This window comes from Trachemys scripta, chromosome 10 (genome assembly GCF_013100865.1).
Source record: "Trachemys scripta elegans isolate TJP31775 chromosome 10, CAS_Tse_1.0, whole genome shotgun sequence".
NCBI lineage: Eukaryota > Metazoa > Chordata > Testudines > Emydidae > Trachemys > Trachemys scripta.
Window position 1 is genome coordinate 59,740,372 of NC_048307.1, and position 27,527 is coordinate 59,767,898.

The 27,527-nt window shown below is 44.6% G+C and overlaps 1 long non-coding RNA gene across 2 annotated transcripts in view; it reads left to right on the plus strand.

Annotated features, from left to right (window-relative positions):
* LOC117884219 overlaps positions 1-26,799 on the plus strand; it is a 56,118-nt gene extending 29,319 nt beyond the window's left edge. The window contains exons 2-6 of one of the 2 annotated variants that reach the window (XR_004647524.1): positions 17,415-17,606; positions 17,858-18,408; positions 20,785-20,935; positions 25,871-25,984; positions 26,603-26,799. This is a non-coding gene — a long non-coding RNA (uncharacterized LOC117884219). The remainder of the gene's footprint in view (positions 1-17,414; positions 17,607-17,857; positions 18,409-20,784; positions 20,936-25,870; positions 25,985-26,602) is intronic. The other variant, XR_004647523.1, reaches the window with a different exon arrangement.
* The last annotated feature ends 728 nt before the right edge of the window (positions 26,800-27,527 follow it).

Sequence of the window (27,527 nt, forward strand, 5' to 3'; positions counted from 1 at the left end):
TTAAGAGCCGAGCTGCCCGAGCGCTCCGGCTTCGGGCAGCCCCCTGGCCTCCAGACCCCGAGCCGCCGGCTGGGCACTTCCCCTCCCGGGCTCCAGCTGCTCTGCTCCAGTGGCGCAGGGTCCAGAGGCAAGGGGGCTGCCTGAAGCTGGAGCGCTCGGCTCTTGGCTCTTAAACAGAGCCGAAGAGTCCGGGGAGGAGCACAGCAGCTGGAGCCCGGGAGGGGAGGTGCCCGGCTGAGGGCGCAGGGTCCGGAGGCATGGGGGCTGCCCGAAGCCCGAGCGCTATCGGCTTCATGGTTTGCCGGGCAGCCTCCAGACCCTGCTCCCCCGGCTGGGCGCTTCCCCTCCCAGGCTCCAGCTGCGCTGGGGAAGCGCCGGCTGGGGGCACAGGGTCTGGAGGCTGCCCGGCAAACCGTGAAGCCAGTAGCGCTCGGGCAGCCCTTTTCGCGTGGCTGGGAGGGAGGAGGGGGAGTTAGGGTGGGGACTTTGGGGAAGGGGCGGGGAATGGGCGGAGTTGGGGCAGGGAAGGGGTGGGGCCAGGGCCCGTGGAGTGTCCTCTTTTTTTTTATTTTTTAAATATGGTAACCCTAATATAAGTCATAAATGATTTGGAAAAGGGGGTAAACAGGGAAGTGAAAATGTTTGCAAACAATAGAAAATTACTGAAGATAGTAAGTCCAAAGCTGACTGAAGAGTTACAAAGGGATCTCACAAAACTGGGTGACTGGGGAAGAAAATGGCCAATGAAATTCAATGTTGATAAATGCAAACTAAAGCACATTGGAAAATACAGTCCCAACTATACATACAAAATGATAAGGTCTAAAGTTGCTGTTGCCACTCAAGAAAGATTTTAGAGTCATTATGAATAGTTATCTGAAAACATCTGTTCAGTGTGCAGTGGCAGTCAAAAAAGCTAACAGAATCCATTAGGAAAGGGATAGATACAAGACAGTAAATATCATAATGCCACTATACAAATCCACAATACAGCCACACCTTGAATACTGCATGCAGTTCTGATCACCCCATCTCAAAAAAAATATATTGGAAGAAGTACAGAGAAGGGCAACAAAAATGATTAGGGGTATAGAACAGATTCCATATGAGACGAGCTTGAAAAGACTGGCACTGTTCAGCATAGAAAAGAGACAAAGTGGGAATATGACAAAGGTCTATAAAATCATGAATGATGTGGAGAAAGTAAATAAGGAAATGTTATTTATCCCTTCATATAACACAAAGGGTCACCCAATGAAATTAATATACAACAGGTTTAAAACAAACATCATGAAGTATTTCTTCACACCGCAGTCTGGTGGAGCTCATTGCCAGGGGCGGTAGTGAGGCAAAAAGTATAACAGGGTTCAAAAAAGAATTAACTAAATTAATGGCAGATAGGTCCATCAATGTCTACTAGCTAAGATGGGCAGGGACGCAACTCCATGCTCTGGATGTCCCTAAACCTCTGATGCAAGAAGCAGTCAGACTGGACAACAGGATGGATCTCTCAATAAATGGCCCTGTTCTGTTCATTCTCTCTGAAGTGTCTGGCATTGGCTATAGTCAAAGGACAGGATGCTGGGCTAGGACCACCACTGAGCTGACCCAATATGGCCATTCTTATGTTCTTGTTACCATAGTGCTTAGGAGATCAAGTGACAGACCAGGGCCCCATTGTGATTGGCACTGTACAAACACATCACCCAAAATCTACAAAAATCTCTATTAATACAATATTTTGAGATGCAAGTGTGGTGCATATTTCACATGACGCAAACTAATGCATTTGAATAAGAGTGCTTAAACTGCACAGAATAATGAGGAATGAACCTCGAGTTGCTTTGCCAAAACATTCTTTAATTGCTGGACTTTTGGATTAGAAGATTAAATGGGATGCCTGAAAATCTTAATTCTGAGCATGGATTAGAGAAAAACTTTTCATGAATCAAAGTGCAATATCTCTATAAACCTCGCAGTTTGTATCAGTTACTATAAAATTGTTCAAAAGATATTTTCATTCTCAGGTACAGAAGATGCTAACTACAGCTTCTCTGGGGGCAGTTCTAAAAGTATTCTTAACTGAAAGGATAATGTATACCTTTCTTCCAAAGAAGTAATCACAGATTTTCAAATGTCAGTAATTGCTACAGCTACTCCAAGTGTGGGTCCATGGACCACTAAGCTTCCTTGCCCATATGTTACCAGAGGAATCTAGCCCTTTATCAGACATTAGATGGTGCCCATTTCTGAGTGCATGATTACCACTTAATTTAATTACAAGCAATGAGAACAGCCCTGATTTCTATGGTACTCCTGCATTTACAACCATGCATGCTGCATTGTCAGGTAAATAACATTTTATGCTCATATAGTGACTTTCATTCCAAGGAACCCAAAGTACTCTGAACTACTATGGGCTATATTTTGGCTTCTTCTGCATAAGCCAGCCAGAAAGCTCCAGGGGCCCTATGCATGCCAAAGGGAGAGTCCATCTCTGGGTAAGACCAGGGCTCTGGCCCACCCCACTTTCATGTACCATCTAGCTAGCACCTACCCTGGGAGAGAATGATCCCTGCACACCTGAAAAGTCCGGGGCAGGGGGAATGGCTCCACCCACTGCTGGCACACTCGCCCTTCTGTGGCTCTGGCAGAAGTACCAGTCAATAATATGCAGTCACTTGTTGGGGGGAACATGACACCGGTTGTCAAATGGTGCACAGCCCATGCACAACAGTGAGGGAGGGGAGCTTGAGCCCACAACAATGGAGCAAACCCCTATTCTTATTAAAGGTACCATGGGACTGAACATGTCCAGAGAGAGCAGAAAAGACCTCAGCTTTTAACATCCCTCTTGGAAGGCCCACACATTTCATTCCATGGAACTCAATTTATTTGCCTCAGAAGGATGGACTGAGTTGACCCTGCTGGGATTTGCTGATCCAGAGGGCCTAGATGTTTCAGATGTGATGCCTTGCAACATAATGAAACTATGCTACTCCCTCCAGGGCTGGTTTCAGAATTATAAGGAAGGTGCCTTTTAATCACGTACATGAAAGAATCTCAAGTCACTAATTATAGTAAGATTGGCATCAAATTCCAGGAAACCTCAGATAATTCTACAAAACTAAGGAATTCTGTACACAGGAAATGTTGCAGGAACAGTACTAGCCACATTCCCAACCTACTAATCCTTTGGGTAATTGTCAGCATTTTTTTCCAAAGTACGATTCTCTCATAGGATTTTTTGTTGTACAGAAATATTTGCACTGTAAAAATGATCAGTTCCAGCATAAAATCCAGGGTATCAAAGTGATCAAATACGATGGCAATCGAGGCCATATAAGTTCCTAGAAAGGAGGATGAAAATGTGAGTTTTTGTATCATAAATTAATATTTCTTTTTTCCAGGAAAAAAATGTTGAGGGTGAAATCCTGGTCCCGTTGACGTCAATGGGAGTTTTGCCAGTGACTTCAACGAGGCCAGGCTTACACGCTGTTTGTTTGTAAATTTTGTCTGGATTTAATGTATTTTTGAGCTGATCAAATTCTATATGCAACAGATTACTTATTTACAAAGGAAAACTGTAGAAATAAAAACAGTTATTTCAATTGTTTCCCAATTGTTTGGCCACAGAGATTTACTAAAGAGAAGTGCTGTCACTAAATTTCCATTACTAAACAAATTTCATAATGGTTTATCACTGAACTGTCCAACTTCCTTTAACCTGAAACTTCACACAATAATAAACTGAAGTTAACTGATGTTTAAAATGGGACCCAATTAAAAAGGATTATATTACCTGACCTAGCGTAAAATAACTGGTTAGGTGATGTAACTGATTGGTGTTGGGATGCAGACATTCTCTACTGCTGTAGGTGTCTGCTTCTCAACCCAGTACTAATGGACAAAAGTATCCACTTCACAGAAACTTCTGTCATAACTGACACTCACTGACAGCCTTGGTTTTACTAAGCTTAATGTACACTTAAAAAATAAAGGCTTGTAATTTTCTACCAGTGATAGCAACAGTGGAAGACAGGGCTCAGGGGCTTTTACCACCATGACATCTACCTCTCTTCTGAGAGAATACAGCCTTGTTCCTGATTCTGTTCTCACTCCAGTTATACATTGGCATAAAGAACTGACTTAGAGAATATTCCTCATGTACACCAGTGTAAGTATGACAAAATCCAGTTTTCCCCTTTGTTGGCATTGCCATATGTACACTGGGGGATGTATCACCTTTTATGTGTGAAACATTTAATCAGAAGTTGTATACAGAAATCTAGGTCCCATAGCTTGGGGGGAAGGTACAAAAGTGGCTTTTCCCCAACTGTACCCCCACTGCTGAAGTCAGCCACGAGTCAGTTCATCCCCTAGCAAAACTTAATTTGCACCCAGCTGCAAAAGTAGGGTTACCATACGTCCGGATTTTCCCGGACATGTCCGACTTTTTGGGCCTCAAATCCCCGTCCGGGGGGAAATCCCAAAAAGCCAAACATGTCCGGGAAAATAGGGAGGGACCAGCGCCGCTGGGTGCTGGGCCGGGGGCCGGGCTGGGGCTGGCGGTGCTGGGCTGGGGGTGCTCGGCCGGGGGCTGGCCCGGCAGTGCTGGGCCGGGGCTGCTGGCCCGGGACCGGGGCTGGCAGTGCTGGGCCGGGGGTGCTGGGCTGGGGGTGCTGGGCTGGGGGCCGGCGGTGCTGGCCTGGGGGTGCTCGGCCGGGGCTGGCCCGGGGCCGGCACCCCAGGGCTCGAGCCGAGCCAGGCTGGAGACGCTGGGGCCGGGGTCGGCCACCGGAGGGAGCCGCTCGGTTGGGGGGAGGGGGCAGACTGGGCCACGCCTCCTCCTCCCACCCCACCCCACCCCCAGCTTACCTTCTGCCTGCTTCAGGCTTCCCGCGAATCAAATGTTCGCTGGAAGCAGGGTAGGGGGCGGAGTTGGGGCAGGGACTTTGGGGAAGGGGTGGAGTTGGGGCGTGGGCGGGGCTGGGGGCAGGGCCAGGGCCCTGTGGAGTGTCCTCTTTTTGGACACTCAAAATATGGTAACCCTATGCACCAGGCATTGTAATAGCTGGGGATCATAAGACTACATTGTTCAAGGAACATCTCCATGCTCTGGGGGCTATGAATGGGGTGAAAAAGCCCCCTATGCTAGTTCTGTCACCCAATCATTCCCCCTCTCCATCAGGGGAGTTCCTAGGAAGCCAATTAAGTTGCCTAGTTGACTTTATAGCCCCTTTGCACCACTAGAATGGCACAAAGTGCCATATGGGGCTAAGGATCTAATATTTATCATTTTCAGATATATTCAAAAAGTAAAAAACTCAGTTCAAATTATAGCAGTTTGTGGCCTGGATCATGTCATTTACACTGTAAATCAAAGTTATCCTCTCGAGAAACAATTAAAGGTTTCTATAGCATTCTGAAATCCTCAGCGAAACAAAATCAAAATGGATGATAAACAAAACAGGGTTTCTTTGTGGATGATCATCATGCAGCTGCACTCTACTTTTACAGTAACCCACTAGCTATTAATTTGAATGACATCAGCAAGCAATCCCCAGACTTCCATTAATATCTTATGACAAGTTCAGAATCTTTCCAGTTTAAGAAAACTGGCCTTAAACTCATTTGTCATCTTTGGTTTCAGTTGCAACTGTAACCCACGAATACTCAGTACCTGTGATCTGTTCAAAGCAACTATAACAATTGTGCATTATAAGTCAATTAAAGTATAATTTATTGTTTTTCTTTATGCTAATATTAAGGTCTTACTGAAAAAGTTATATTATACTGTTAAGCTATACTATATAGTGAATTCATATCTATGAAAGTAATGTCTATAAGGATCAGTATAGGATAAAATTCTGAAAAGCACCTATATGACTCAGTAGCCTAAGTTCCATTTTCAGACATAATTGAACTCTGGTCTATACTACAAACTTATGTCAGTATAACCGTGTTGCTCAGGAATGTGGAAAACTACTTACTTATGAAATCAGACATAAAAATACAAAAGTGTCACAGCACACTATTACTGAAAAATTGCTTACTTTCCCATTTTACCATATCAATAAATCAATTGGAATATAAATATTGTACTACATTTCAGTGTATAGTATATAGAGCAGTATAAAGAAGTCATTGTATGAAATTTTAGTTTGTACTGACTATGCTAGTGCTTTTTATGTAGCCTGTTGTAAAACTAGGCAAATATCTAGATGAGTTGATGTATCAGATAGAAGACCACTGCATACCCCTGGTTGAGACCCACTGGTGTAGTGGATCACAAGCTAAATATGAGTCAACAATGTAACACTGTTGCAAAAAAAAAAAAAAATCATTCTGGGGATGTATTAGCAGGAGTGTCTTGCTTACAACACAAGAAGTAATTCTTCTGCTCCACTCTGTGCTGATAAGACCTCAGCTGGAGTATTGGGTCCAGTTCTGGGTGTCACATTTCAGGCAAGTTGTGGACAAATTGGAGAAAGTGCAGAGAAGAGCAACAAAAATTATTAAAGGTCTAGAAAACATGACCTATGAGGAAAGGCTGAAAAAATTGGGTTGTTTAGTCTAGAGATGAGAACACTGAACAGGGACATAACAGTTTTGAAGTACAGTACATAAAAAGTTGTTACAAGGAGGAGGGTGAAAAATTGTACTCAACCTCTGAGGATAGCCCAGGAAGCAATGGGCTTAAATTGCAGCAAGGGAGGTTTAGGTTGGACATTAGGAAAAACTTCCTAACTGTCAGGGTAGTTAAACACTAGAACAAATTGCCTAGGGAAGTTGTGGACTCTCCATCATGGGAGGTTTTTAAGAACAGGTTAGTCGAACACCTGTCAGGACTGGTCTGGTTGTTACTTAGACCTGCCTTGAGTGCAGGGTACTGGACTAGATGATCCATTGAGGTCCCTTCCAGTGCTACACTTATGTGATTCTATGAGTCTATATGAATTATAGAACAGAAAACGGACCTGTATTTCAACAAATGGGATAAAATTAAAAAAAAAATACCTACATGATTTATGAGCCTATTGACTTTCATTAAGACTGAGGCACCTAAGTACCCAAGTCATTTTTGAAAATTTAACCCTTAGGCTCCTATGACACATAGATGCTTTTCAGAAGTTTACCCATCCACATTATGCACACACTGTAACAACACTGAGTATATGGTACACAGTGTACATATAGCAAAATTGAATATGCATATTAAAAAAGATAATGTATTGATCTTAATTTCCCCAAAGCCTTTTCCTGTGTATATTCTACAGTGAGATAATTTTCTGACTGTTGGTAAGACCATCTCAAACTGCTTTGCTACTTATTTTCCCCTAACCACTGTATAAACTAAATGAGCATGAATTAGTTTCATGATGCAGCAGGTCTGAACTTGGCATGTCTAAGCCTGCTGTTAATTTAGGAAAACCCCAGTTCCTGGAACCTAAGATCTGATTCTGCCCAGTGATTTTTTCTGCATTTACACCTGTGCAGCAGGGAAAGTAGCTTTTCATTTTTACTGCTTATCAGTATTTCATGTCTAATAGACAGTTGTGATAAATACCTGTATAAGTGAAGGATGAATTAATGTGAATGTACTGCAAATAATTGATAAGAGAGACTAGAGCAGGCTGCCTTTTTGAAGGTGATTTCATTAAATGAGGGTAGGATAGTTTTTATCCTGATGATACACTGTGGGTTTTTAAATTTTCAAGTAAGAAGTCGTATGCAAGAAGTCGTAGGAAAGAATGATTTAGTTGGGGGGAGGGAGGCATAGATAATTGCTTTATAGGATCTTCAGTCTCAGATATATTTTAAAAACGTAATGTAAAAAGATGTTATTAATTAGAGTCAAAATAAAGAAGATGGCTATGGACAGAGACTTAATGGTGTGATGTGATGTGATGTAGGTAATTGGGATCTTGGGATACGAGAACAGACAGTCATGTTCCCATCCCTTGGTCTGTGGGGGAGAAGCTTTGCATCATGCTGTCTCTGCCCTGTGAGAGTGGTAGCCTAAAATTCCTCCTCCCCGGGACACTAAAAGGGTGTGAAAGTGAAAATAGCACTTACAAAATACTCCAGTGATCTTGAGAAAGGGTCCAAAACTATTGCAGTATCAATAGGCTAAGCCAGTGGTCTCCAACCTTTTTACGCACAAGATCACTTTTTGAATTTAAGATCAACCCAGGATCTACCCTGCCCCTTCCCCGAGGCTCCACCCCGCTCACTCCATTCTCCCCACCCTTACTCGCTTTCACAGGGCTAGGGTAGGGGGTTGGGGTACGGGAGGGGGTGCAGGCTCTCGGCTGGGCCACCCGCAAGCACCGCCCCCGCAGCTCCCATCGGCTGGTTCCCAGCCCATGGGAGCTGCGGGGACAGTGCTGGGGCGGGGGCAGCACGTGGAGCTGCCTCAGTCCCTCCCCTTCCCCCCAGGGGCTGCAGAGATGTGCCAGCTGTCAGCTTCTTCCAGGAACGGTGTGGGGCCAAGGCAGGTCAGGAGATCGCGATCGACTGGCAGAGGCTCCAGGATCAACCCGTCGATCACGATTGACGGGTTGGTGACCACTGGTATAAGCTGTGCTGGTGTGCACCGTGACTCTGCAACACTGTAACTTTAGTACTGAGGGTTATTTAAGTTGTCTATTTAAAAAAAAAAAAAATAAGGTACGACTCTTACTTATACGCTGTCTGTAATAGAAAGCTTTTGATAGAGCTACAGAGAATATTTAAATAGGTAAGACAGATAAAATAAAAAAAAAGTAAAAGGGGTGTAAGCCTACAGGGCATAGGCCAGCTACTGACTGATGAGAGCTTGCTTTATGCTCCTGTGATAACAGTGATTGTTGTCCACAAACCACAGCTTTAGCAAATTTTTCATTATAGCGGAACTCCAAACCTGACATGGTCTGATCCTTTTCCTTTGTCCTTCTCTGTGCATATTAATCCTAACAAGTTCATATATCAAGAATGCAGCTCTGATTACTTTTCTCTGTCCAAAAATAAACATGGAGCAAAAAGGAAGGATACAAAGAGAGGGAAAAAAGAGCCTGTCAATGGGCCACCCTTAGGGAAACCTCAAGATCTACTGCCTGTCTATTCAAGGCATGGAAATGCTTAGGAAGTGATCCCAGCTTGGTGGTCTTATTTTTAATTAAAACAAACGAGGTTCCTTCAGCTGCTGCAGATAAATATTTGATGAAGAGAGACAGGGACAGATGTAAAAACCCCTACAGTAAATACAGAATAAGACAAGCAGAACAAATGTTGTAACAGCATGTTATATACAAAAAAAAAAAAAAAAAAATCAGTTTACAGATTTTGTCAAATATCTTTCCAACTCTAGAGCCTAGTTTTGCTAAGATCACCCTAATGGCAGGATATGTAACTTTTTGTTTATAATCACTCTGATGAAGTACAATGGAAATACAAACACATACAGATAAATAGAAGTTAAAAAGCCATTTTATTGTAGGTTATGCACTTAAAAAATAGTAGGATTAGTTTCTAGGCTATTGATGAGACAACAATTTAACGTTGTTCTGTAGTTCCATGTTGGCAGATTATAATATGCTACAGTGATTAATAGGGTTATTCCCTGAAAGTGTATATTAAAGATGGAAGGTGTCTTGTGATACCTTATTTTCTGATACATGCATTGTCAGAACGATAAGTATAATAGCATCAGCTTTATTGCAAGGCCCTCTTACCATGTCTGAGCTGTCAGGTCCTTTATGGCTGGTTAATTTTAAAAGGTGAATGTGGTACCACTTGATGTGTTCTTCCAGTCACTTTTGTACTTATTTGTGCAATGCTGAAAGAGGATATTTTAGAATATTGGCTCTAGACTTTGCCTTTTAGCATATTAATTAACATTACCCTTACAAAGACCATTATTCATGAAGTAACTCAATAATAATCCACAGAAGAGTTATTAAAGAAAGAACTCAACAGTGCCCCTTCTTATACTAACCTCCATCTGGTCGTCCATTATTTGTGTATCTGAACTGTATTGGCTGCTAGGTTAGAAGCTGAGTCTGCAACTCTTACTCATATTGAATAGTGCTATTGACTTCAATGAGACCAGGCATTGACTTCAATGAGACCAGCTATTCAGAGTGAGTAAGGGTCACAGTATTACAGAACCCTTCTTGCAAGGAAAATGTTTTCCCTTCTCTGCTGTATGGGGTTGATCACAGTACACTTGTACTTTAAACTTACACACTCTGTACATGCAGTTGACAAGAGGCTCTGCCTTACATTGAAAATGGACATTCCCAGCAATCCTTTTATACGTCTGTATTTGCTGTAATATGCAATGTCTTATAACGATATATATTAGAGGAGGATAGATCGTTTAAATATCTCAGGAACAAAAGAAGTCCTAGGAATGGTATAAATCCGTTATTAGACAGGGATGATAAAATTGTCAATAATGCTGCAGAAAAGGCAGATATTTCTGTTCTGTATTAGGAAAGAAGCTGAACAATGTATTCATGTCTTAACATTGGCAAGGAAATACTTTCTATTCCAACAGTAACTAGGCAGGATGTTGAAGAGCAACCTCAAAAATTAAACAGTTTTACATCTGTAGTCCAGATAACTTCCACCTAAGAGGTTGTTTTTTTTTTTTTTTTTAAATAGTGAGTTCTGAGAGCCAATGATGCTGCTATTTAATATATCTTAGAATATTGGGGAAGTCCCCGAGGACTGGAAAAAGCTAATATGATGCCAACATTTAAAAAGGGTAAACTATAAGTTGGTTAGCCTGACACTGCTCTCAGTCAGAATCATGGAAAGGCACCTGCAGGATGCAATCAGTAAAGAATTAAAGGATGATAGTATAATTAATGCCAATGAACATGGTTTTAAGGAAAATACATCTCATCAAACACTTGATATCTTTTTGATCAGATTTCATGTTTGGTTGATAAAGTTAACTTTGATGACATAATATACTTAGACGTCTGGAAGACATTTGACTTAGTACCATACAACACTGATTTAAAAAATTAGCAGTATATAAAATCAATGTAGCACATATTAAATAGATAAAAGCTGACTAAATGATGGATCTCAAAAAGTAGTTATAAATGGAGAATCATCATTCAGTGGAGTTGTTTCTAATGGGGTTCCACAGGGAGCTATTCTCAGCCGAAGATCGTTATCAATAACCTGGAAGAAAATGTAAAATAATTGTGGGTAAAGTCTGCCGATGACACAAACATTGGTGGAGTGTTAATGATAAGTGTAGGTCAGTTCTGCAGAGTGATCTTGATCACTTTGTAAGCTAAGCTTACTTGAGTAACGTGTGTTTTAATACTGGCAAATGCAAGGTCATGCATGTAGGAACAACAGATGTAAGTTACACTTAGAGGATGGGGCACTATATTTTGTAAAGCAGTGACTCTGAAAGGGACTTATGGGTCATGGTGGATAACCAACTGAACATGAGCTCCCAGCGCAATGCAGTGATTAACTTTGGATTATAAACAGAGGAATATTGAGTAGGAGTTGGTATTGCTACTGTGTGCAGCATTAGTGAGACCATTGCTGGAATATTGTAGCCAGTTCTGGTGTCCACACTTTAAAAAGGATGTAGGCAAATTGGAAAGGGTTCAGAAAAGAGCAGCTAAAAGAATAATTCAGGGCCTGGAAAACCTGCCTTAAAGTGAAAGACTAAGGCCTGCTCTACACTCAAAAGTTAGGTCTACCCAGCTACATCATTCAAGGCTAGGAAAAATTATTTAATTTTAGCATCTCTCAAATGCAGCCATGGTGGCTGCATGCGGCCTCCAGGGGCTTTTCTTGTTGCCACAGACTCCTGGGCAGTGACTGGGGGTGGGGGTTGGGGTGCAAAGCAGTGGCCCGTCCCCCAAGACAACCAGCAGGGGGTTGGCCCTATCCCCCTCTGGAACCACAAATTCCAGAGCAGCAGGCAGCCAGTGAGTTCCCCATCTTCCCAGGGGTGGTGAGGCTCGTGCTTCAGCCCTGGGATGGTGGGCGGTAGGCCCCAGTTGTGGGGCTTCAGACTCCAACCCTGAATCCCAGCTGCGGTTGCCAGCCCTTGGTTCAAAACCCCCACACACACATTGCCCCTGGCCCCTCATCCATTCCCCCCATTGCCCCTGGCCTCCGCTGTCTCCCTATCCACCTCCCCATCAGGGCTTAATTTGTTCCCTGACTTGCCAGGGCTGAATAAGTCTGCTGTGAAAATTGATATTTGTATGTTTGTTAATATCACTTTTCATTGCCTCCCAGCTAGCTAGTAAGTCTGCTGGGAAAAGTGATATTAACAAATATACAAATATTACTTTTCGCAGCAGCAGACTTACTAGCTAGCAAGTCTTCTTAAAAAAGCAACCAAAAAGCAAAAGAAAAAACAACAACAAAAAGACAAGAATGTGCAAAGCACCTTATTTGTGTTTCTATTCTGTTTCGGTCCAGTAGAGAATAGAGACAACTATACATTATTTTTAATTATTGCGTCTGCAAAAAACCTCTACATAAATAAATTACATTGATTTGGACCTGTATATATGCATATTTATTTGTTTTTCCTAAAGTTAAGTATTTTAGGAAAAATTGTCAGAGCAGCCACCAGCAAGAGTTGCTGGCCGCACTCTAAGGCCACCAAAAAATTTATTGTGAGAACCCCTTTCTAGTAGACAAATGCACAACAAGATCCAATAGCTGGAAACTGATAGAAGGTGCAAATTTTTAACAGTGAGAATAATTAACCACGTGAACAATTTACCTAGGGATGTGGTGGTGTAGTCTTCATAAGATGATATTTTTAGATCAAGACTGTATGTGTTATTAAAGGATATGCTTTAGCTTAATAAGAAGTTATGGGCATGATGCAAAAACCACTTGGTGAAATTCTATAGCCTTTGTTATGCAGGAGGTCAGACTAGATCACTGAACTGGTTCTATTCTGGCCTCAGTACCTGTAAAACTCTTGTGTGCAGGACAGAATATTGCTTCCCTGGACTCTCAGGGTTTGTTGCAACAGATAAAAAACATCTAGTTTTTAATTCATGGAAACAGCTGATAATTTTTGCAGATTCCAGTAACTGAAAACAAAAGATGTTGGGTGTTGGAGAGGTCAACAGGAGGGTGTTGGAGAGGTCAATTTTACTGTGGAAAAACGTACTTTCGCCATTAAAATTTTTCTATTTATTTTTAAGTTTTCATTGTTTATGCTTTGTGAACTGTACCCAGGAAAGGTTATTATGGTGGCTTACAGAACGTGCCAGGCTTTTTGTCACCCTAGCTTATAGCCCTGTTCTCCTGCCATTATAGTCAATGAGAGTTTTGCTACTGATTTCAATAAAGGTAGGGTCCTTCGACAAGAAACATGGCAAAATATTTAAACTTCATATGATTAAAGGCACGTTTATTGTGAATGCAAGTTGTATTATCAGTGAGAGACTCATTAGAGTCACTTGTCTTTATTCACTGCCAAAGTTTCCAAACTGGTTTTATTTATTATAACCCATTGAGGAAAATGTAGTATAATGCTCCACACACAGTATTATCAACTGGATAAAAACTTAAGATAGTCTAACTCATTATAAAGACATCTTATTACAGTAACATTTCATCACCACACATATAATCTCCGTTACTGATGTCTAACAAGCCATTTGATTCCATTGTCCTTTTTAATGACATAATTAATGGCATTTGTCAGCAAAAGTAATTAATTGGGTAGAGCCTTTGTGTTGCACCATCAGAAGTGGATAGCTTGGTGGAACGTTGCTATTGATTTTTATCCAGTATTTATTAGCAAACTTTGTTGGTTCTATATTAAGGAAATTGAAAATACGACCCAGTACAACAGCAAACTGCTTATGTGATGTACCAGCCCCTCCCTCATCCTTCTTCAGAAGCAAGTGGATGTAGAGTCCTGGTGTTTGTCCAGCAACCTGTTCCCAATAAATTAAAACCTCTGCCAAAAGTCTCTTTGGCAGATAGTCAAACATTTGACTCGCTACCATCCAGTCTAAGCTGTATGTGGGATGATTCACAGATCCAATTCTCCCTTGTGGAATTTAGACATCAGATTCAAATCAGGTCATAGGGCAGATCTACACTACGAACTTTTGCTGACAGACATTACATCAGCATAAAGCTGCCGCAGTTAGCATATCGCTGGTGCATGTGCATGCTTGACTTCTTGCGTCTACACTGCATGTATTCACCAGGAGTGCTTATGTCGATGCACAGTGTGGTGTACCATGGGGAGGTATCCTAGTGTGTAATACACCACCATCCGGCACATTGTCTTTTGGGAGGTTTTGTATGTATGTCCCCACCAATGTATGGTGGGGGCAGAAACGAGTCATGCAGGGGTGATTGCGAGAAAGGGGTCAACTTACCTGTCTCCATCATATAATGTTATCTATTTCTCACAATTTTTGCACTGTTTTTAAAAATGTACGATCCTGCACGACCCACTTTACAGTCCGCCATCTGTGACAGAAGCATGGAGCCTGCACAGCTCTGCACTATTGTCATAAATGTTGCAAGCACAAGACACATGATCCGCCGGTATTTGCAAAGCCTTAAGAACAAAATCAGTGGGGAACATGACGATTTCTTGGAGGACAGATTGCTGTGGGACATAGTGAGAACCATTTCAAGGTTATTGACATTCACAGAGCAGCTGCAGACGCTGGAGCGTTGCCTTTGGGCCGGAAAAATGAACACTGACTGGTGGGATCACATCATAATGCAGATTTAGGATGATGATCAGTGGCTGCAGAACTTTTCAATGCCCAAGGCCACATTCCTGTATCTGTATGCTGAGCTCATCCCAACCCTGTAGCACAGGGTCACCAACATGAGAGCTCTGCTGACAGTGGAGAAGCAAGTGGTGATTGCACTGTGGTAACTTGCAATGCCAGATTGCTACCGGTCAGTGGGAAACAATTTTGGAGTTGGAAAATCCACTGTGGGAGCTGCAGGGCTATTAATCACCTGTTGCTACATAGTATTGTCACTGATGGTAATGTGCAGGAGGTACTGGATTGATTTGCAGCAATGGGGTTCTTGAAGCATGCATATCCCTATTTTGGCACCACACTACCTTGCCACAAAGTACATCAACAGAAAGGGCTGCTTTTCTATGGTTATGCAAGCATTGGTGGATCACCGGGAATGCTTCACTGATATCAGTGTTGGCCAGTTAGGGAAGGTGCATAACACTCACATTTTTAAGAACACAGGAATGTTAAGAAAGCTTAAAGCAGGGCCTTTCTTTCCCATTGATGGGAAAGAAAGCAACCTCGACACCACCAAGGAAAGATTCAGATACCAGCTCAGCAGATTCAGAATGACAGATGAATGCACTTTTGGTAGATTGAAGGGACACTGGCATTGTTTACTCACAAGACTGGATCTCAGTAAATATAAGATGCCAATGGTTACAGCTGTCTGTTGTGTCCTGCATGATATCTGTGAAGCAAAGGGTAGGGTTACCATACGTCCATTTTTTTCCCAGACATGTCTGGCTTTTTGGTAATCAAACCCCTGACCGGGGGGAATTGCCAAAAAGCCGAACATGTCCGGGAAAATACCGGCTGGGCACTTCCCCTCCCGCGGCTGCTCTGCTCCTCCCCTGACTCTTCAGTTCTGTTTAAGAGGAGCCGGAGCAGAGCAGCTGGAGCCCGGGAGGGAAAGTGCCCGGCCGGCAGCTGGGGTCCGGAGGCAAGGGGGCTGCCTGAAGTCGGAGCGTTCGGCTCTTAAACAGAGCCAAAGAGTCAGGGGAGGAGCACAGCAGCTGGAGCCCAGGAGGGGAAGTGCCCAGCCGGCGGCGCAGGGTCCGGAGGCATGGGGGCTGCCCGAAGCCCGAGCGCTCGGCTCTTAAACAGTGAAGCTGGTAGTGCTTGGGCAGCCCTTTTCACGTGGCTGGGAGAGAGGAGGGGGAGTTAGGGCAGGGACTTTGGGGAAGGGGTGGGGAATGGGTGGAGTTGGGGCAGGGCCGGGGGTGGGAAAGGGGCAGGGCCAGGGTCCCATGGAGTGTCCTCTTTTTTATTTTTTAAATATGGTAACCCTAGCAAAGGGGGAAAATTGCTGCTGGGGTAGAGGGTGGAGTTGGAACAGCTGTGTGCTGAGTTTGAACAGCCAGACACAAGGGCTGTTAGAAGAGCTCAATATGGAGCTATTCAGGTCAGGGAGGCTTTGAAAGAGCACTTTAACAGTGAGCCACAGTAATACGTTGTGGTGGACAGTGCTCTACCTGGCCTGCTGTTTTGGGGCCCATTAAGAACTGTGTGGTGCTTGGTGCACAACTGTGAATGTTACACCATCAATGTCCCTATTAATTTAGTGGTGCTTGCTGAACATTTATGATTATCACACTGTGGTTGTCCCTGATCCTATGAGTTGTGTGTAAGCCTAACGTCAGTACTGGGCAAATTGATTGAAACCATAGAAAAGAACAGAATTATCAGACACATAGATGAACATGATTTGTTCAAGAAGAGTCAACATGGTTTTTGTAAAGGGAAATCATGCCTCACCAATCTACTAGAATTCTTTGAGGGGGTCAACAAGCATGTGGATAAGGGTGATCCAGTTGATATACTGTACTTAGATTTTCAGAAAGCCTCTGACAAGGTCCACCATTAAAGGCTCTTAAGCAAAGTAAGCTGTCATGGGATAAGAGGAATGGATCAGTAACTGGTTAAAAGATAGGAAACAAAGGATAGGAATAAATGGTCAGTTTTCAGAATGGAGAGAGGTAAATAGTGGTGTCCCCCAAGGGTTTGTACTGGGACCAGTGCTGTTCAACATATTCATAAATGATCTGGAAAAAGGGTAAATAGTGAGGTGGTAAAATTTGCAGATGATACAAAACTACTCAATATAGTTAAGTAGTAAAGCAGACTGTGAAGAGTTACAAAGGGATCTCACTAAACTGAGTGACTGGACAACAAAATGGCAGATTAAATTCAATGTTGATAAATGCAAAGTAATGCACAATGAAATACATAATCTCAACTATACATATAAAATGATGGGGGTCTAAATTAGCTGTTACCACTTAAGAAAGAGATCTTGGAGTCATTGTGGACCGTTCTCTGAAAACATCCACTCAATGTGCAGCAGCAATCAAAAAATCTAACAGAATGTTGGGAATCATTAGGAAAGGAATAGATAAGACAGAAAATATCATATTGCCTCTATTTAAATCCATGGTATGCCCACATCTTGAATACTGCATGCAGATGTGGTCACCCCATCGCCAAAAAGATATATTGGAATTGGAATAGATACAGAAAAGGGCAACAAAAATGATTAGGGATATGGAACAGCTTCTATTTGAGCAGAGATTAAAAAGAGTGGGACTTTTTAGGTTGGAAAAGAGACGACTGTCCTGTCTGCTCTTTCCTTCGCAGGCTGTCTGCAGTACTCACCCTCCAGGCCCTTTGCTCACAGTCTGATGCAGCACTGGCTTGCAGGATCTCACTGAACATGTCATCCTGAGTCATCTTCTTTCTCGTCCTTATCTGGCTCAGGGGTCCGTGGGTGTGGAGGGGAAGACTACCACAAGGCTTCAATGACAGCAGCTGCAGATAAAACACACAGAGGTACCAATGTCAGTATAGTCACAGCGGAAAGTGAACGTTAAGATTCAGAACTCCCTTCCCTGGCTCCCCTAAAGTTTTAAACTAGTTTCATATGGACACTTCTGCTCGGGATTGCTTGTGCATGGTGCCAGTCACAGCACCAGCCATGGTGAATATATCCCACCGGGGTGAGGGAAATGGGGGAATTGCTCAGTTGCATGAAACTATGAGTATAGGACAATTACACTGAATACTGGCACCATTTTCCACAGGTGGTGGTCAGGGCCGGCTTTAGGACCTGCGGGGCCCAATTTGAATACCCGGCGGCGGTCCGGGTCTTTGACGGCACTTCGGCGGTGGGGGGTCCTTCACTCAGCTCCAGGTCTTCCGCAGCACCGAAGGACCCCCCACTGCTGAAATGCTGCCAAAGACCTGGAGCAGACCCCCCACCGCTGAAGTGCTGCCAAAGACCCGGAGCGGACCGCGGCCGGGTGAGTAAAAAAAATTAAAAAGGCGCCTAAGGCATGGAGCCCTCTTAGGTGCAGGGCCCGATTCCTAAAACCGTCCCTGGTGGCGGTGATTTTAACTGATATCTCACTCCGGAGGGTAACAAAGGCAGAGAGAGGACAGCTGCTGGCATCCCAAGGCTGCTCTCACCCATATGCTGCTCAACTGTGTACTGCAATGATGCCTGCTGAAATTATTGCTGACTGGCTGGGGTGGTGTCTTACCACAGAGGAAGAAATAATCCCTACAAACTTTTGGGAGAGGACTGCAGCATATCTCCATGAAAGTTTTACTGCGATCTCTCAGGAGGATTCAGGTAGGTTGGCCACTCATCCTGTACTAAACCAGACAGTCCTGCTTTTCTAGGGTTTGTCCCGTCCAGTATTCAGACAAAACTGGACATGGTTTTGTCGGTATCTGATAGGAGATGTCATTTTGAAGAGTGCGCTGCTTGCCCCCTGGTGGCATGACCTTGCACATAAGGTCATGCTGGCAGGGGTAGAGTGGCACGGTCTTCAAAATGGGGCCCTCCATGTGGCGTGAACTTGGATGCAGAAGGAGACTGCTCTTTGGAAAACATGGCCCTCAATGTCTCTGAACTGCCAAGGGTAACTGTGATTAATAGAAAAGGGAGGCAAGGACTCTGTTACTAGGACCCAGAGAAAAAGATAAGGACTTTGATAAGGACATCACAGTGGGCAATGAATGCTGAAGTCAACTCTTGTTTGACTTAGATTAGCCGAATACATACTAAACATGTGAGAGCAAAGAAACCATGTTAGGAATCTGTCATTTTCCAACAGCTTCTTGAGGATTAACAAGCTCTCACATGGAGGAGATAAATGGTCAAAGTGCTGGTGTGAGAATCACCAGTTGCTCTTCATTTCATGGACCACTAAATATGGATTATTTGCTACTCAGTCCCTACAATGGAAGAGGCTGTGTCCTCAGCTGCATGGAGGGGGTAAAATAGGAGGTCCAAACAAGATTAGCATCCTTTGCAAAAGGCAAATACACAGGCTGCATCTCTCTGCCCTCAGAAGAGATAAAAAAAAAGTCTCCACCAAAGTAGGATCAGACATAAAGAACTCAATAGCAACCTTGCTCAGCATAAATTTAATCACGATCTGATGGAACCAATCTTAATTTGACAAGCTAACAGAGATAACAGTTAGTCAATTTTCCATTTCAACAGGCAGAGTGATAATTGAAAGCTTCCAGATATATCACATGGAGATCAAACTTGCAGCGAGCCGTAAACTTTCTGATAAAGGGCCCAAGCCATCTTCCACTGAAGTCAATGACAAACCCCCATTGACATCAATGGGCGCTGGGTCAGGCTCAAGGTGAAAAGCCATTTTGAAAACAGTTACATTCCCCTACATCCCCAGTCAGGACAAAACAAGCGTCAGAGGATGCTTCGTCCAGATTGTACCATGTATCCTAATTCCTTGTGTGGTGAGTTGCCGAGAGTTCTGACATTGTGCCCTTCAGAGGACAGTGACTGCCGACATCCCTGTGCAGGTTAAAGAGAGAAGAATTCAGACAGCAAGGGGGTAAATAAATAAGGAGCTGGTGAAGACCAAACTTTCCAATAAGATTTCTCCTGTTTTCAACGCAGTTGTAAGGACAAAAAGACTGCAGGCCGGGTTCTGGCCAAGCTGTGCTCAGTGCAGGACCTGAGGATTGAGGGAAAGTGAATCTAATGCCACCTTTCCACTCCCCTGAACCCGGGTATAACCAGGGTCCAATTAAACCCCTGGCATAATGGGCTTCTCTAATTTACACTGGCCTAGGGGTCATTCCACTGGATCAGGATCACTGCCCTCCAGCAGCAAACTCTGCAACTGCAGACAAGTCCCCCAAATACCTGCATGGCAGCTCTGTGCCACCTGAGGATTCCCTCATGCCAAGGGTATCGCCGCCTGCCCATTAGGGGCAGCTTGACAGGCTACTTTGCTGAGCAGCTTCCCAGTTGCTTTTCTTAGAAGTGAAAAGGAACTGGATGGGGGCCAGGCATCTGGCCTCTTTTCTTGTTATTTATTCATATTACAGTAGCACTTATTGTTCCCTGCTAAGCTCAAGGCCCCATTGGGCTAGGCACTGCACAGTCACATAGTAGAAGACAATCCCTGCCCAAAGAGCTTCTATTTTATATAGAAAAGACAGATGAAGGGATGATTTTACAGATGATAGAAGCACAGAGAATTTAATTACTGAGGCACAATGAGATTAAGTGATTTGCCCAAGTCACACAGGAAATCTGTGGCAGAACAAGGAACTGAACTCAGAACTTCTGAGGCCCATTGTCCCTCTCAAAATTCTCCTGCCTTATGCTGGGCAACAAGTATAATCTCATATAAGAATTTGCTAAAGTGAAGGACTGGTGCAAATACATTAACTGGTGGGAGTGTGTACTGTAGGTTCATGCTGCTACACACCTGGCTAGTGAGGGATTTCTAGAGAACATTAATGGCAGACCCTTTTGCTAAAGATGAAACTGATTTACTGTATAATATGCTTTATCTCCGCCAGCCTGGGAAGCGGGATTACTGAGACATTGTCTATTGTGTGCCAGCAAAGAACTCTGCTTCACTGACCTCTCAGACATGCAACACTAAAATGATTTTTCTGTTTTTCAGCCAGGCCTATAAGGATTTTAAAAGACTAAATGCAATTCCATTCTTTTCAGTAACTACAGCCAACATCTAAGTTGCTGAAACATGAAATTTCTTCCCTCGAATAGACAACCTTGGAACGTCTAACCCAAAAGAAATCCCATTAGTCATACACTGAGTCTGTCTCTGGGAAAATTGATAGTGGAAGTGGGACAAATAGGCCAGGTAAGATGAGTAATGTATTTATTCTGGATTTATAAGAGCTGATCCACCTTTGATTTCCAGTGGGGGTAGATGGAATCGCTGTGAAATGTGTGGTTAGGCAGGGAGCTCAGACTGCTCTCTCTTTGGGAGGGGTGGTAAAGAGGTTACTAGAGGACAATTGTCTTGCTCACTAGGGTCAAATGCTGACTGGCTATGCACAGGGCTGATGGGAAAGACACAAAGAGCCCCTCCCCATTTTGTGCGCCCCGTGCCAGGACATGTTACAACTGCAGTCCCTGCACTTGGGAGGTACAGACATTGCTATGTGCCCCTGGGAAGTACAAATCACCCAAAGGGGGCAGAGAAGCAGGGCAAAGGATCTATGGCAACAGCCCCGCTCAATTCTCCCTAAAATCCACAGAGCTACACACTGCACACCTGAACTCAGAGCAGGCTTTGGGGTGGGAGCTAGTGTCAGGGGATAGGGTCAGTGTGTTTTATCACATACACTTCCTGCCCCAGCCGCTCTCAGATTTCTCTTGCCCCTCGGAAGAACATTGAGTGTGGAGCTACAGCTAGTGCAGGCAAAAGCTGCTTTTAAAGCATAAACACACATCCATCTGTGCCAGGAAACTTAAATAGGGCCTGACCATGTCCCTAGCCTCCAAGATCAGCTCATTTAAGTTTGGGGCACACATTCTAAATTGGCAGTTTTAGGCCAAAAAATATTATGTTAACAAATGTGCTCTGCTCACGATATACTGTACAGACTGGTTAGGAAATGTTCTCTTACCCCAATTTCAGTCAGGTTTTGAAGACAAACATCCTCCACAAATGACAGTAATGGAATTTAACAGCAAAGACCACCCAAGACACTGGGAATCTCAAGTTGCTTGGCCTCAGGTTCTCTGGTTTGTTCTGCTCGGCCTCATATGCACTCTTGGTTGAGATACAAAGAAAGATTGTTTCCTTCCTTCCTGACTTGGATTTTTCTTTTACTTCTCATCTGACCAACATAACATTTAGTAGATGGGCTGGAAAATGCTAGAATTTTGAATTCAAATATAGATACAACAACAAATGTTATAAAAGAGCCAAAAGTCAATCGCTATGGCAGTTTATAGAGGAGACTCAGTGGGGTTTGGCTTTTGTAAATAACTTTTCTCTCTCTAGGGTATGTTTGCATTGCAGGTGCTGCAGCAGCACAGCTGCTGTGCTGTAGTGTACACACTTACTGCAGTCAGGGAAGAGGTTTTTTCATTGCTTTAGTAAATCCACCCCATCAAGGGGTAGGAGTGAGGTTGACGGAAGAATTCTTCCATTGGCCCAGTGGTGAATATACTTGGACTTAGGTCAGCTTACCTACACCTCTGAGCAACTTAGGTATGTTGACCTAAGTTTTATGGGTAGACCAAGCCTTAAAGAGCCTCTCCTTGCCTCAGGCTCTTTGGGAAGCATCTCCGCTTATATACCAAAAATGTCTTTTTATCCCTTTCCCTGTTCATTTGTTTCGTGTTGAACTGGCCAACCCGCACAAACTACAGGACTCTTTTCACACAGTTAGCCACGGACAGGAAAAACAGCCCATCAAAATGAAGCATCTCCACCCATCTCAGTAGCATCTCCTCTGCTTTCTGATCCTACTTTGAGCTGTCAGAGTAAAGGCTGGGTCTACACTACAAAATTTTGTCGGCATAGCTATGTGGGGGCCCTAACCGATACAGCTATGCTGGCAAAACCCCAGTGTATACACAGCTGTGCTGACAGAAGAGTGTCTCTATCGGCATAGATAATGTCATTCAGCGATGGTGGTAGTAAAATGCCTTCTGTTGGCATACATTGCATTTACGCTAGTGGGCTCTGCTGGTATAGACAAGGCAAAACATCAGCTCACCTAAGCACCTACCTTATCAGTCTTTATAACGTTGCAAACCACAAACCTTTGATCGGTCATAGCGAACCCCACAGGAAGAACTGCCCCAGCTACACATCCATAATGGGGCTATCTCTTCCCCCCTTCCTGGCAGTGCAGGATGCTGTGTGGTTTGCTGGTCTAGTATACCCCTCCTTCACTGGATTGTGTTTGCAACTTTTTATTAAACCAAAGTTACAATGAAATGATAACATACTTTGACTTATGCAAGATCAGGATAATATTCAAAGAACCTGGCTACTGGATATTTTAACAGCCCCTCAAAGCTGATGTAGATTCAGCTGTGTGGCCTTCTCTGCCTGTGCTTAATTCCTCCACTGTCTGGCTTGCCCTTTGATGTCTGATGAGCAAGGATCCATCTCCTCTTCACATGTGCCCGTTAATTAATCTATTCAGAGATGCTGTTTACAGACTGTTAGTCTGTTTACAGTTGACTACTGTTAAACATTTGGTCTTCACAACTCCCTTTCTTCTGCTCCACCCTATGCAACTCCTTCCTGATTTTTCAAAATAAATGTCTCCACATCAGTCTGGAAGGTCTCAAACTCACTGCCCTTTCCCCCCAATTGCTGCCCTTACTCCACTCAGAGAAAGGAGTTTCCCCAAAACAACTGCTTGTCTCCCCAAGACACGAGTGGTTTTTTTCCTCCAGTTCACTAAGGACTAGGAAACAGTGAGTCAGCATCACCATTCTTTTGCTGGGCATGTCCACACTAACAGCTCAGAGGAAACACATTAAAAAAAACCTACAAGCTTTAGGGCTCAGAACCACAAAGAGGTAACATGTGCCCGACTTTAAGCTGCTGAGCAGTTCTATCAAACTCAGCTATCCAAGTGCTTAAAGAGAAGCTTGCACATATGTCTTTGCAGGATTGGGGGCCTCAGAGGACAGAAGGTATTCTGACAAAGTAAAGGAAATACGTACAGACGGGGAAAAGAATGAATTATTTGTTTATGGCGCAACAATTCAGATCTGGGCTAAAAATGTTTTCAGCCCTCTTTTTCATCACTCCATATGGATTTTAAAATATATTTAAAACATGAAAAAAATGAAATAAACTTAAAACAAATGTTCAGTTAAAAATCGTAATAGTTTCCAATTAACAGATTATTATTACTCCCTTGTAGTGCAGCAGCACGAGTTGAGCTAAGGGATTGGGGCCCAGTTATGCTAAGTGCAAAACAAATGAAAAGGAAGGCATAGTTTCTGCCCCAAATGCTTAGGACCTAACGTAGGACAGAATGCTCCACAAGTGTGTGACCATTGACCAACAACAGGGGAGGAAGGAAGAGGGTAGCAATAGGGTCATGAATTTACCTAATCTAACAGTAGGCACAACTTGACTGTACCAAATAATTGTTTTAAAACATCTTTTTGTTGGCAAGCCCTCCTCCTTATTATAGATGGAGCTGATAGCACCACCTATAATTAAAGTTGCCTGACATTTTGCATTATCAGACTCTGTTTTCAGTTGCTTATAACTTTGCCAAACTTTAATTGTGCAAATTGAAATCTTCCTGCCTTAGGCTGAAGTTTTTTGGAAAGTTTCAGTAAAAATGGCTCAGTCATTTCCAAGACAGAGATTAAGGTAAAATATGCTTTTCCTGTGTTGTTAAACTACTTACAACGATTTTGTTGAGAAGCTTTAGAGAATGGACTTGAAATTTGGCAGGAGTACAGCATTTCTGTCAGAGCAAGGGTTTTTTTTTGCTATTCTTGTGAAAAATGCCCCAAATTTGGCCAAGTTATAAGCCTCTGAAAAATCTTAGTTCTCATGTATTCAGTAGAAACTTCTTAGAGTTTGGCAGCCAAATTCCCCAAAGATTCATCCAACGTGCACCAGCCTGGGGATGATCAAGACTTTCCCTACAACTGCTCATTCCAGCAACCAGGGGCTGCTTTGCAGTGGCATCAATTGAGATATTTCTTGGGGAGGACAAAATCCCACTAGCAGGGCCCCATTCTGCTCCCCACTTGCCTCCCCCTCCTCCCACAAGGACTCCAGGTCTCCCTCGGCTGGGGAGTCTCCCCTCCCTCTTACCACACAGTGCTTGAGCCAGTGCTGCCAGCAGTTGAGTTGTCAGTGGATTCCCCGAAGCTCCACCGCACAGGAACACTCCCCATGTGCCCGGATCACAACCCGTGTTCCCTCTAATTTTTTACATCCATGTGTGGAATGAATTTTGTTATTTGCACAATATGGAGGTGATGTGTGACACATTACCTTCATATTGGTGCACCTAACAAAATTCATGTGGTGGGGGTGGGGCTGAGGGGTTTGGAGTGTGGGAGGGGGCTCAGGGCTGAGGCAGAGGGTTGGGGTGCAGGCTCTGGGGTGGGGCCAGGGATGAGGGGTTTGGGGCGCAGGCTGCCCAGGGGCTGCAGTGGGGAGAGAGGACTCCCTCTTTCGCCACAGCAGCTCGGGGCCGGGGGAGAAGTGCCTGTCCCGGCAGCTCCAGCAGGCCTGGGCCTGGCCAAGGGAGGGGCTTCTTTCCCCAAGCCATGGCAAGTCCGGGCAGGTCCATGCTGGGGTTGGCGCCGGGGGCAGGTCCGCACTGGGGCTGGTGAGGAGGGGTGCCTCTGCTCGCCACAGTCCTGAGCCCCTGCGCAGGGCTTAACCGGCAGCTGTGCAGCTTAGAGAGAACTTAGGTCACAACACCCCTATATCTGGCCAGGGGGGCGGCTGGACCAAATTTGAATGGTATTGTGATCCTGTGTACCAGGTCACTATGTCACTCGCTGAAATTTGGTATGAGTCAAATTTCAGTGGTGGTGTGACCAGGCAGCTGGAGCGACACAGCAGGGCTCGCCCACAGCAGCCACACTGATTTAGTACAGGACTACTGCTTACAAGTGGTTAGGTCATAGCCCTTCCTCCCCCCGCCCAGCTCCACAGCCTATTGGACTTTGAGCAAGTGCAAAAATATTGGGGGGTTTGGTGCCCCACGGTTGCCACCGCTGCTGCTGTGGTGCCAGGCACAGGAACTGAGAACGGGGGGATTGTCTCTCCTTTGCTACCAAGGCTCCCGCTACTGACTTCCAAGCAGTGGAGGAACAGGAGGAAGCTGCGTTACTGGAAACAAAGAGCCTGGTGGGGAAGGCCTGAGTCATGGAGAGATCAAATGAGAGGCCCCAGGTGGGAATGGGAGTCTGAAGGGCCAGGGGAGGCTGGACTGGCTGGGCAAGGATATGAGGACTGAAAGCCAGGGATTGGCAGGGTGTATGTGAAGTCAGTTGAAAGGGTTAGATGGGACAAGCACGTAGAGACAAGGGCAAAAGGGGCAGTGCTGGGGGGAATAGGGGTATAAGTGTCTGTGACCACTACAGCACACTTACCTCTGGAGATTGGAAAATAACCCAAGATTGCGGAGTCTCACCATTCCTCTGCTGTTAGCAAAGATCCATGAAAGCCAGTGACAAAGCGTGTCTCATCCCCCTTCAGTGAGGCTGGTTCACATAGAGGTTAACAGACTACTGCCACTACCAGTTATTGTATTAGCTCAAGTGGCAGAAGTCTACACTGTGAATCTAAAAGTTCCAACCCTACTGATGAGCCATATGGGTATCAGTATCATCCCACATAATGACAGGTTTCAGAGTAGCAGCCGTGTTAGTCTGTATCCGCAAAAAGAACAGGAGTACTTGTGGCACCTTAGAGACTAACAAATTTATTAGAGCATAAGCTTTCGTGGACTACAGCCCACTTCTTCGGATGTACTCCTATCCCACATAATGAAATTTCCATTTTTTTCAGGAAAGCCTAGGAAAGATGCCAAAACTAAACATGTGAGGTTGCAAAGTCAAGCACTCGAATGATAGGAAATGCCAGAATTAAGGTTGCCTGTGCAACCTAGGTTCTGCTTCAAGTGCTTGCTCATGTCGTTGGAGATTTTTGCCTTAGCAATATCTGTAGGGTCGGCAGGGGCGCCTCCTTGAGTGCCACGCTCATGCGTCGATATATCAGGCACTATCAACCCTATGCCCTCTCAGTTCCTTCTTACAGCCCGTGGTGGTTAGTCGGAGTGCTTTCCCTTGCATTGCCGATCCCCCGAGACGAAGCAGTGCTCTCTACCTCTGTGCCACAAGTCACCAGAGCCACAGCCCAGATGCTGTGGGGCTTGTCCTCGGTCACCAGCACCACGTTCCTGGTCGCTGCCATCTCAACGCGGATCACCTAGAGCAAGATGCTGGTCGCCGTACTACCGACGCCGCTCACCATCCTGCAGATAATCATCTGGGCACAGGTCCCAGTCACCTACATAGTGGGAGTGCTCCCCGTCGCGTCTTCAGTCCCCCCCAGCACTGGTTCCCAACAGCAACAGCCAGCAAGCAGACCCAGGCATTGACTGCCCCACCGTGGTTACTGGAAGGGGATTCCTCCGGCAAGGAAGCCCAGGTCAGCCCCTCGCCTGGTCTGCACCAGCACGAATGGGCACCCAAGGCTGCGTCAATGTCGATGTCGCAGACTTGGCAGCATGACTAGTGACCTTATTGGGGCGCATGGGGAATGCTGGTTGTGGCGATGCCCCCTTCTCACCACTCATCGGCCGCCACCTCGGAGCAGCAGCTGGTGGCACCGATGGCACTGGGCTCGGTGCACAAGGCACGCCCGGTGGTTGGAGCAGAGGGAACAGCGCCCAGCGCTAAGCAGGAAGATGCCCTGGAACCTCCCCCAGCGC